Consider the following 11,702-nt stretch of genomic DNA (forward strand, 5'->3'; position numbering starts at 1 on the left):
TCCCTCACTGGAAGCAGATTTGCTGAGCCAATTTTTTTTCAATCCTTTGCTTTTTAAACATTGACTTTGTTTGTTTTCCTAAATTTTTGTTATTTCTAGCTTCATCAAAGCAGCCCAGTTCAAAAAAACAGAATGTACCAGAGAAACAGACATTTGATCATTAAGGGGAAAATGTTAAGTCATGTGTAATCGAAAGCTCAGGACACTGGGATCAGAGGGGCCTCTGGCCTGCTTCAGGTCAATAGGCTTTTTGTCCTGGACATGGGGGTCCCTGCCGGGTCCTGGGCACATAGGGCTGGCCTGGGTCTCTGGGATGTTGAAGGTCACTGGCCTTTGTCCTCCCCTTGACTGGAGGTGGGGAGTACATAAGAGACCACTGCAGGCCCTGGACAGGCAGAGCAGAGCTGCCCAAGCCCCTTCAGCACAGGATGTGGAATTCCTGCAGAGTTTGGTCCCCAGCCATGTCTACCTCTGGCTTGCAAGTCCCTGGGGAATCCTCTGCTCCAGGTGACAGGGGGGTCATTAGCTAGGCTGCAGGCAGGACACTAGAGTGAGCGAGGGAAAGCCAACTCCACAACCAGGAATCTATGTCGTACATCACCTCTTCCTGGCTAGCAAAATGCTTGATCCTTACTGGGTACTCAGATAATATTTGTTCTATTAAGAAGAAGTTGATCCCTGAGGACAGGTCAAAGGTTGTGGCTGGGCGTGGGAGAGACAGATGGGAATCGAAGGGGACTCTCCGTAGGGCTCAGATCATTGACTCAATAGAAAAGTCCCTTGAAGCCAAGACTCAGGTCCAAACTCAGCTTCCTCCAAGACTGTGACGTGGTATAAACTCAGGGACACTTGTACCTGCTCGTGTCACATCGAATGTTGCCAATAGGGAGGGCAGCAGCACGCCGGGGCTGGAGGAAAGTGATCCCATGGAGAGCAAGACAGGGCCAAGCCGCCGCACAGGGCTGCTGATGGAACAGGAATCAACACGCGGCGGGCCTGGCCAGTACGTGGACACCATCCGGCCTGATCTGGATAAAAGCTGCTTTCCTCCTCCTCTTCTTCCCCTCCCATGTTCATTAAAGGTAGGACTGTCTCACCTGGGAGCCTCGGAGTGCCACCCCACTGCTGCTCTGCCGGTCACCAGGTCAGTGAAGAGCCAAGGCAAGAGCCCCCTCTCCCTACCCCTGGACCTGAGCTCTGCCACCAACTTACATGTTGTTTCAGAAAAGCAAGAAAAAGAAGAGAATTCTCCACGCTTCTGCATGACAGTGTCCCGCCATTTGTCCATATGGGGAGTGTGGGGGGAGCCCTGCTGGCCGGGTGGGTGTTCAGATGACCTGGCCTTGGGCAGGCTTCAGGCACACTGGTGACGTTGCCACTCAGGCTGGCTGGATTGGAATCCTGGCTCTGCTCTCTGTCCCAGCTGCCTGCTCATGTGCAGGAAGCTCAAGGGCAGGGTCCCCTGCCGCCCACGTGGGAGCCCTGGACTGAGTCCAATCTCCTGACTTTGACCTGATCCAGGTCTGGCTGCTGGGGGAGCAAACCAGTAGACCAGTAGATGGAAGATTTCTCTCTCTCTCTCTCTCTCCTCTCCCTGTCTTTCAAATAAAATGAAAATAAACAAACAAACAAACACTTCTTAAAACAGAAATGACCTTGGTTTACACTCATACAGGATTGCAAAACTGGACAAACATTATTTCCTGGTAAACATCTGGAAAAGCTTAAGGCCACAATAGCTGGACTGAGAGATTCTGCCAGTATCCTGGGGACAGCAGCTGTCCCAGCTCCCGGAACTTGATGGATGACAGTGTTGAGTTGTGGGCTGAGTGAATGGGTCCAATTCCTCTGCTTTCTGGTCGTCTCTATCAGGGAATCTGGAACGCTAGTCTCAGTGCTCCAGAGCAACTAGTGAGCAGCTGGTGTCACCCTGGCTTTGCTGGGAAGGTTTGCAAGTATTTAACCCCTGGTCAATCTCGTAGATGGCCCCTTTCATCTCTTTCTCTCCCTGCTGGGCAATAGAAGGTAGGAGTTGAAAGTATGGCTTTGGGGGCTGATGCTGTGGCATAGTAGGTTAAGCCTCTGCCTGCAATGCCAGCATCCCATAGAGGTGCCAGTTCGAGTCCCGGCTGCTCCACTTCTGATCCAAATCTTTGCAAATGGCCTGGGAAAGCAGTGGAAGATGGCCCAGGTGCTTGGGCCTCTGCACCCATGTGGGAGATCTGGAAAAAGATCCTGGTCCCAGGCCAGCCCTCTGCTGTGGCCAGGGAGTGCAGTGGAGGATGGCCCAGGTGCTTGGGCCCTGCACCCCATGGGAGACCAGGAAAAGCACCTGGCTCCTGGCTCCTGCCATCGGATCAGCGCGGTGCGCCGACCGCAGTGCGCCGGCCGCGGCGGCCATTGAAGGGTGAACCAACGGCAAAGGAAGACCTTTCTCTCTGTCTCTCTCTCTCACTGTCCACTCTGCCTGTCAAAAAATAATAATAAAAAAAAGATCCTGGTCCCAGCACAGTTCCAGCCATTGTAGACATTTGGGCAGTGAACCAGTGGATGGAAGACCTCTCTCTCTCTCTCTCTCTCTCTCTCTTCCTCTGCCTCTCAAATAAGTAAACACATCTTAAAAAAAAAAAAGTATGGATTTGAATCAAGGTTTACATCTCACTGCATCACTTTAGTAAAATTGCTAGACCATCTCCCCGTCCCTCTCCCTGTTTTTCCATCTCTCTAATGGGAAGAGTAGTAATACCTGCATTTCAGAGCTAAAACATAGAAAGCACACAGCCCCTGTTGTGTAGTGTTCTATAGTTAAGAGCTGTTCTTCCAACTAGTTCTAGCTTGAAGCCTGCACCTTACCAATAAAGCAGACATAAGGTAGGTGTGTTCAGAGAAGACCACCCACCATGCCCAGAGCGGATCCATTTCTCTAATGCATCTCTGCACATTAAGTGACGAGAAGATCCTTCCTCTCCTAGCCAGCTAATCCATGTAGCTCTCAGCACCTGGTGCTGCTCTTGGTTCTCCCTCATTCCTGCTGTTAGGGTCCGAAAACGCCCACCGCCTGAGGAACGACTCCAAGAGACTTTTCTCTCATGCAACCAGCAAAGGGTTAAATATTTATTGATCCAACATGTTGGGGCTCTCTGAACATACAAGGACAGAGGAGCCCCGAGGAACTAAAGTATAGGGTTTATAAAGGCAAAAACCGCAAAATCGGGAGGGGGGAGAGAATACACGGTTGCTAAGTGGTTGCTAAAATCTTACAATCAGCAATTATGATCTTAAGACACAGACAAATCACATCTTCATTATTAGCCAAGGTAACCCAGGTGCAACCTTTCTACTTTTAAGCTTGAGCAATCATGCTAGGGGGTTTTTGTGCTCTGCCAAGGGTGATGTAGTGCACTGCTATTGTCCGACTATTTGAGATCATAGTTTCAGACCAGAGTATCATGGTGGGGGGGTGCTTTCCCAGAATGGAGTCTCAAGTGCTCCAAAATGGAGTCCCTACTGTCAAGGTGCTACTTCACTCTGTCTTATTTTCACAGCTGCACCAGGAAGGTTTAAACCTGTAAGCTTAAGCTTAACTTTTTTTTTAACTCTTCACTGCAGACACGGAACCCTTGCTCCCCTCACAAGCCGGCGCCTCCTCCTGTGCTTGGATCCCATTCCCTTCTCTCCTACCACACTCTCTCCTGCCGTCTCCACTGCCCTCTCCTACTCAATATTTCTCCTCTGCTGGATTGTTCCCTCTGCATGCTCTCAGCATCTCTCTGCATGTCTCCTTTCAGCCGCCAATTTCTCCACTTTCCTTCAGATTGGAGATGTTTCTGTCCCCCCTTTCTGCAGCCCACTCAGAACGAGTGTCCCCACTACTCTGCAGAGACTGCTGCCTTCCAGCCTGGCCAGTGGTCACTCTGATGACCTGTCCGCAAAAGTTGATTGTTCCCTTCTTCCCAGAACACTTCTGCCCTCGGCTCCGCCATAGCCCTGGCCTCTTCTCCTTCTGTCTCCTTCATTGGCTCTTCCTCTGTTCGACCTCTAAAGGTTATAGGGAAGCAGGGATCCGTGCTGGGCGTCTTCTCTTGTTCTCTGTGCGCCTCTCCTTGGTGCACCACACAGTACCCAGGCCTTGAAGACCAGCTACGTTCTGATGATGCCCGAATCTGTGTCTCCAGCCCTGATTTCCCCTGATTTCAAAACTTGACTTGAACATCCACCTGGCCTCCTAGCATTTTCACTTGGGTGTCTGATAGGCAACTCAAACCTGATCTATCCATAGAGAACTCCAGTTTCCTCCCAATCTTGCTCCTTGCCCAGGCTTCCTAGCTGTGGCAAATGGATGCGTGTCCATTGGATTGCCCAACCTCCATCCAGGAGGTCGGATTCCCCTCTTTCCTCAGAGTCCACATTCGATCCCTCAGCAACTCTTGCTCACTTTATCTCCAAAGCGCCGTCCAACATTCACCCACTTCTCTGCAATGTTGTTATGGTCACTCGAGTCCAAGCCACCATCATTTGTGCCCTGAAAGACTGCATCAGTCTCCAGCTGATCCCCACTGACCACTCTTAACAGGGCGCCTGAACAACCCCATGATGTTCTTGCTTAAAGCCTTCAAATGGTTTCTTATTTTACTTGACATAAAATCCAGATTCCTCAAAGCAAGATATAATCTGGGGGCCGGGGCTGTGGCATAGTGGGTAAAACCACTGCCTGCAGTGCTGGCATCCCTTATGGGTGTAAGTTCAAGTCCCAGTTACTCCACTTCCCAGCTTCATTTTCCCAGCTCCCTGCTAATGTACCAGGGAAAGCAATGGAAGATGACGCACGTGCTTGGGTCCCTGCACCCACGTAGGAGATCCAGAGGAAGGTCCTGGTTCCTCGCTTTGGTCTGGCCCAGCCCCAGCTGTTGAGGCCATCTGGGGTGTGAGCCCGCAGATGGGACCCTTCTAGCTCTTTCTCTCTCCCTCTTTCTTACTTCCTCTCTATCCCTCCCTCACTCTCTTTCCCCCGTCTCTCCCTCTTTGTAACTCTTTTTTTTATTTATTAATTTATTTATTTGAAAGGCAGAGTTACAGAGAAGCAGAGGCACAGAGAGAGAGAGAGAGAGAGAGAGAGAGAGAATTCTTTCATCTGCTGGTTTGCTCCCCAGATGGCCACAATGTCCAGAGCTGCACCGATCTGAAGCCAGAAGCCAGGAGCCTCCTCCAGGTCTCCCACATGGGTGCAGGGGCCCAAGGACTTGGGCTGGGACTGGCACTGTGGTGTAGTGGGTAAGGCTGCCATCTGCAGTGCTGGTATCCCATATAGGCACTGGTTTGAGTCCCGGTTGCTCCACTTCCAGTCCAGCTCTCTGCTGTGGCCTGGGAAAGCAGTGGAAGATGGCCCAAGTCCTTGGACCCCTGCACCTGTGTGGGAGACCTGGAGGGGGCTTCTGGCTCCTGGCTTCAGATTGGTGCAGCTCCAGCCGTTGTGGCCATTTGGGGACTGGGCCAGTGGATGGAAGACCTCTCTCTCTCTCTCTCTCTCTCTCTCTCTCTCTCTGCCTCTTCTTTCTCTGTGTGACTCTGACTTTCAAAACAAATAAATAAATCTTTTAAAAAATTAAAAATTAAAGAACTTGGGCCATCTTCTACTGCTTTCCCTGGCCGCAGTAGAGAGCTGGATTGGAAGTGGAGCAGCTGGGACTCAAACCAGCACCCATGTGGGATGCCAGCACTACAGGCAGCAGCTTTACCTGCTATGCCACAGTACCAGCCCCAGTAACTCTGACTTCCAAATACGCAAATACATTTTAAAAAATAAGGGAGGTTTATGCCTACCTTTCCAAGCTCGTTTGTTCTTTGTCTTCTCTGTGGCAGCCACACGGGTCTTTTTGTCTCTCATAAACCTAAATTCTGTTCCCATCTTAGGACTTCTGCTTAGGACCTTCCTGGAAGTCTTTGCCCTGTGACCCCTGAGAGCTGGCTCCTTTTTATCGTCACCACCCCCATTGCGATGCCAGTGCTCAAGGAGTGGCCCCCCAGCTCCATGCCATATCACCCGACCTCCTTGGGTATTTTCCTCTGTGACTTGGCTCTGGAAGGCAAGTGCTGCCAGAGCTGGGACATTGCTTTCCCGTCACCACCATATCTGCAGGGGTTAGCACAGCATTCCAAAATGTTGTTGTTACGTATGCGCGTGTTCTGCTGCCTATGTTGTTGATTGAAGGAATGGATTAGTGAACTAGAAACAGACCCTAACTAGAAGCTAGGCTCCTGCCTGCCAGCTCATTGTCCTGGCTGGTGTACCGCATGGAGTTGCTGTTTCCACCAGTGCGACTGCTGTCTTCCTGTACACCAGATGCTTGGCCCTGTTCAACCCTCAGTTGGCTCCAACTCCAAGTGATAAAGGTAGTGGCCACAAGGGGGCAGGAAGGGAAGGGAAGAAAGCCTCCGGGTAAGCCGTGAAGTGTCTAATAGCCAACAAGACAGACACTGAAGAACATGGCCCAAGTGCTTGGGCCCCTGCACCCATGTGGGAGACCCGGAGGAAGCTCCTGGCTCCTGGCTTCAGATCGGCCCAGCTCTGGCCATTGTGGCCAATTGGGGAGTGAACCAATGGATGGAAGACCTTTCTTTCTCTCTGTTTCTACCTCTCTCTGTAACTCTGCCTTTCAAATAAATAAATAAATCTTAAAGAAAGAAAGAAAAAAAGACTGACACTAAGGTCCAAGGAAATAGTTTTTTTTTTAAATTAAAAACATTTTTTTTTTGACAGGCAGAGTGGACAGCGAGAGAGAGAGACAGAGAGAAAGGTCTTCCTTTGCCGTTGGTTCACCCTCCAATGGCTGCCGCGGCCGGCGCGCTGCGGCCTGCGCAGCGCGCTGATCCGATGGCAGGAGCCAGGAGCCAGGTGCTTTTCCTGGTCTCCCATGGGGTGCAGGGCCCAAGCACCTGGGCCATCCTCCACTGCATTCCCTGGCCACAGCAGAGAGCTGGCCTGGAAGAGGGGCAACCGGGACAGAATCTGGCGCCCCGACCGGGACTAGAACCCGGTGTGCCGGCGCCGCTAGGCGGAGGATTAGCCTAGTGAGCCGCGGCGCCGGCCAATAGTTTTTATCTGGGAAAGTAAGATTTGCAATTTGGGGACGCTAAATCAGGACAGCCATGAACAGTGTTCCATAATGCAAACATAGGAGAAGTTTTTAAAATGTGCATTTCCAAGATAGCTGTTTTCAGAGGCAGTTTGTTGGCCAGGCAGGAACCGTCGATTGCGACACCGTTCTGATTGGTTCATTCAAGTCCTCCAGCTGACAGATGTCCAAGGGCTGCGGATCCTGACTTCAATTGTTCATCCAAGTCCACTGGGACCTTCTGTGGTTTAGCCTACAGCAGGTGTGGGTGCAAACCTCTCACAACTTCCTGACTCTACTTAGAAAGGCTTCGTCTTAATTACTTCATTTCACAATAATGGTCCCTGCAAATTTTGTGGATTAAGCATTCTACTATCCATCCAACCATTATTCAATAACCTTTAGCACACGCTGGTTTTGTGCCAGGCCTCGTGTGAGATACCTGGGGTAGGGACTAACGTTGTGGCATAGCTGGTAAAGACCCGACCTGCCATTCTGGCATCCCTTATGGGCACCAGTTCTCATCCCAGCTGCTCCATTGCTGATCCAGCTCTCTGTCTGGGAAAGCAGTGGAAGATGGCCCAAATGCTTGGGCCCCTGCTACCCATGTGGGAGATCCAGATGATGCTCCTAGCTTTGGCTTGGCTCAGCCCTGGCTGTTGCAGGCACTTGGGTAGTGAGCCAGGGGATAAAGATCTCTCTCTCTCTCTCTCTCTCTCTCTCCCTCTCTCTCTCGCTCTCGCTCTCTCTCTCCAACTCTGACTTTCAAATAAATAAATGAATCCTTTTTAAAGTACCTGGGATGAAAAGACAAGCCAATCCTGAAGGGCCTGTCAGTCTCCGGGAGGAGATGAGGGTTACAGCCAAGCCCACAGAGTGTGACCAGCTGAGGACAGGGCTGCAGGTGCTGTGCAAACACGAAGCAGAGGGTGGGTAGAGACCGGGGAAAGTGGACATTTGGGCTGAGTCTTGAAGAGCAACTACTCGTCATGGAAACCTCACTGTCTGGGTTTTCACAGGAAAGATGCAGTTGCATTTTAACTGACAAAACTCTGTTTTAACTGACAAAAGAATCAATCCCTTCAGAAGGGCATACAGAATGACTGGTGGTTGAAAGAACCACTTATTAAGAAATACAGAAGCTTGCATCAGGAAAACAAGTATTTTTTAAAAGAAATGGAGTGGTTGTCTTTTTGCCACAGCGTCCACCAAAATACTTTTCTCTTTTCCGTGGGTCCCCTAGGGAAGCCATGAGGCAATCACCTGCATGATGCAAGACCACCCAGCTGAAGAATGATCTTCCCGTGAAACCGCTACCCGCCGTCTCCTTAAAGAATTGTGCTGTCAGGTCAAACCAGGCTTACCCAGCAGGTGAAAGAAGGAGGCAGATCTGTGTGCAGGGATAGAGAAAGATACACTGTTAAGGTCAAAAAGGCAACTCTCAGAATGCTGGGTGGTGTTGCCTCTTGTTATGGTAGAGTCCATACAGAAAGTCCTAGAAGAATAAATGAAACACAGTGTTATCTGAGCTGTGTGTTTATGGTGTACATACATGTTCTGAGTCCTACATTTATGTAGTATTTTAATTATTTAGGATAAGTGTGTATTATTTTGGAATTAAGAAATAGACTTGTTTAGAACTTGTTTAGTCTGATTGGTTTTAGAAACTTTAGAAATTTGTGGTTGGCTCTACATTCCAGAACCCTGTAAAGACAGGATTTCCTTAGATTGTATCATTTTCCAACTTTTACAGGAAAAAATAAACTGAGGCCTAAAAGGATGTGATTTTTCTCATGCTATGTTCCTAGACTTGCATCTTCAGCTCCGCGGGTACTGGTTAACACTGAGGAATAAAACACACGGATACATGGAGCTACCACTCACCCATTTACAGATCCTTGGAATGTTACCCTGTGGAATACTGCTTAGAATTGTGAAATAAAATTTATAGGGACCATTGGTTTGGACTGAGCGCCTACACTAGGCCCAATAGACCAATCCAAAATGGAGTTATCCACTCAGGTTCCAGGCCACTAAGCTACAACTGAGTTGTTTCTCTGACTTTCCAAGAAATCAGGAGAAAGAAACTAGGCAAATCCTCAAACAGGGAGATTGTGGTCAGCATGGTCAGGAAAGCCACCCTGATTAGCATTACAAGGAGAGCGACTCTGAAATGACCAGCCTGCTTTTCTCTCGCTGCTTCCATTCCCATCAGTCCTTCTCTGTCCATCTAGCCAAGCTTCCCTGCTCAGCTCACCCGGATACTCATTCTATTTCACAGAATGAGCTGTTACTTGAGTCTGGAATCATAATAACAAGCAACCTTAAATTTGCTTTAATGTTGTCTTTTGACAGAGTACAGGAAAATTTTTCTCAAAGATTTGTTTTATTTGTTTGAAAGGCAGAGTTACAGAGAGAGAAGGAGAGAGGAAGGTATCTTCCATCTGTTGGTTTACTTCCTAAATGGCCACAAGGGCTAAGGCTGGGCCAGACCAAAGCCAGGAGCCAGGGGCTTCATCTAGTTGTCCTACATGAGTGCAGGGGCCCAAGCACTTGGGCCATCCTCTGCTGCCTTTCCAGGTGCATTAGCAGGGAGCTGGATTGGGAGTGGAGCAGCTGGGACTTGAACTGATGCCAATATAGGACACCAGCATCTTAGATGGCAGCTTTACCCACTACGCCACAATGCCGGCCACGTGGCAAACTTTCTGTGAAGTTGAAGATGGACTAATTGCTCATTTCTTCAAAAAGAGGCAATTTTTTTAAGATTTATTTATTTGAAAGGTAGAGCAATGGGGGCAGAGGAGCAAGGAGAGGAGACAGAGAGAGATCTTCCATTCACTGGTTCACTATCCAAATAGCTGCAAGGGTGAGGTCAGGCCCAGGCAGAAGCCAGGAGCAGGGATCTCTGTCATGTTCTCTCATGTGGGAGGCAGGGGCACAATTACTTGGGCCGTCATCTGCTGCTTCCCAGATGCATTACTAGGGAACTGGATCAGAAGCATCGGAGCCAGGACTTGAACTGGTGCTCCAATATGGGCTGCCAGTGTTGAAGGTGATGGCTTACCCCAGCATACCACAACGCCAGCCCCAGTGGCAGTTCTTAATTACAAATGTGATGAAGATAACGGTACAAACTCATGAGCTTGGACTTTCCCGGGCAAACAATGCAAATAGAAAGCTCTTGACCATTACTTTTAGATCCTTTTGTATATCTTAGATCATTATTAAATTCCTTAGACAGCTTCTGGTCAAGTTTTAAGTATTTGTGAAGCACTTATCATGTGCCCTAGCCACCGGGGTACAGCAGGGAGTCAGCCGAGTGGGAGAAACACCATCAGCAAGGAAACAGGTAAATACAGATATAATTTCAAGTAAAGATATGATAAGGATATAATGAAGCAGCTAAAGTGCTGTTTTGGTAAGGCCAGAAAGGCGCTTTAAAGAAAAGCATTTGAGCAGGAAGGGGTGAGGGAGGCAGCTGTGAGGAGTTCCAAGGGGAAAGCGCTACAGAATCAGAGCAGAGGCTCAGAGCCAAGGTGGGAACTGGAACCCTGACCTTGATAAAAGGGGGAAGAGTGCCCCAAAGTAACCCCTCCCATGGCTGGAATACTCAATCGGGGTGGTGACTGGGGGTTGTGGTGGCTTTACTATTTCTAAGGCCCAGTGTTCCTAGCTTCACCCTGTTTACAAATTTGCAAATGAACTTTCTCCTGGAATCTAGGTCTACGCCAAAGGTGCTGCCTTGTCTATAGGCTTTGGGGCTGGAGTCAGCCCCACCTGGATCCCCTGGACTGGGCAGACTGCTGGAAAATGCAGAAAGCCAGCGAGGGCCAAGCTCATTCTGCTACCAATCAGCGTGCGCTTCCTCTGCTCCTCTCTCCCAGGTCTCTTCCTTATTTTATGCCTCAGTTCAGCTCTTTAGCCTGTGGACGCTCCTAACCTGGGGAAGCTCCGAGTGGAGACTGCTCACCACCCTCTCCCATCACCTGTGTGCAGACAAGAGTGCGGGATGTGAGCGCGGAAGGCAGCTCCGGGAAGTGGCGTGGGGTCAAGCTTGTGGGAGTCAGACCATGAGAACAACACATACGAGAAATCTGGGGTCAGAACAGCTCCACAAGGACAGGATGCACTTGGAGTGAGGCTTGCCCTCTTTGGCCTGCAGCTGGGTTACTACAGTTCGTTGGCAAAGTTGTTTGGAATTTGCAAAGCCTCCAGAGCCAGCCTCGGGGAGTTTGTGCCTCTTGGCTTCCTCACAGCTGCTTTGTGACTGTCAGTTTAATAATCACACTCTGGGGGCTGGCGCCGTGGCTCAGTAGGTTAATCTTTCGCCTGCGGCACTGGCATCCCAGTTCTAGTCCCGGCTGCCCCCACTTCCGATCCAGCTCCCTGCTATGGCCTGGGAAAGTGGTAGAAGATGGCACAAGTGCTTGGGCCCCTGCACCCACATGGGGGACCATAAGAAGAACCTGGCTCCTGGCTTTGGATCAGCACAGCTCCAGCCATTTGGGGAGTGAACCAGCAGATGGAAGTCCTCTCTCTCTGTCTCTCCCTCTCACTGTCTGTAACTCTGTCTCTCAAATAAATAAA

This window comes from Oryctolagus cuniculus, chromosome 4 (assembly GCF_051225735.1).
Source record: "Oryctolagus cuniculus isolate XC-2025 breed Fujian yellow rabbit chromosome 4, ASM5122573v1, whole genome shotgun sequence".
In the NCBI taxonomy this organism is placed as follows: domain Eukaryota; kingdom Metazoa; phylum Chordata; class Mammalia; order Lagomorpha; family Leporidae; genus Oryctolagus; species Oryctolagus cuniculus.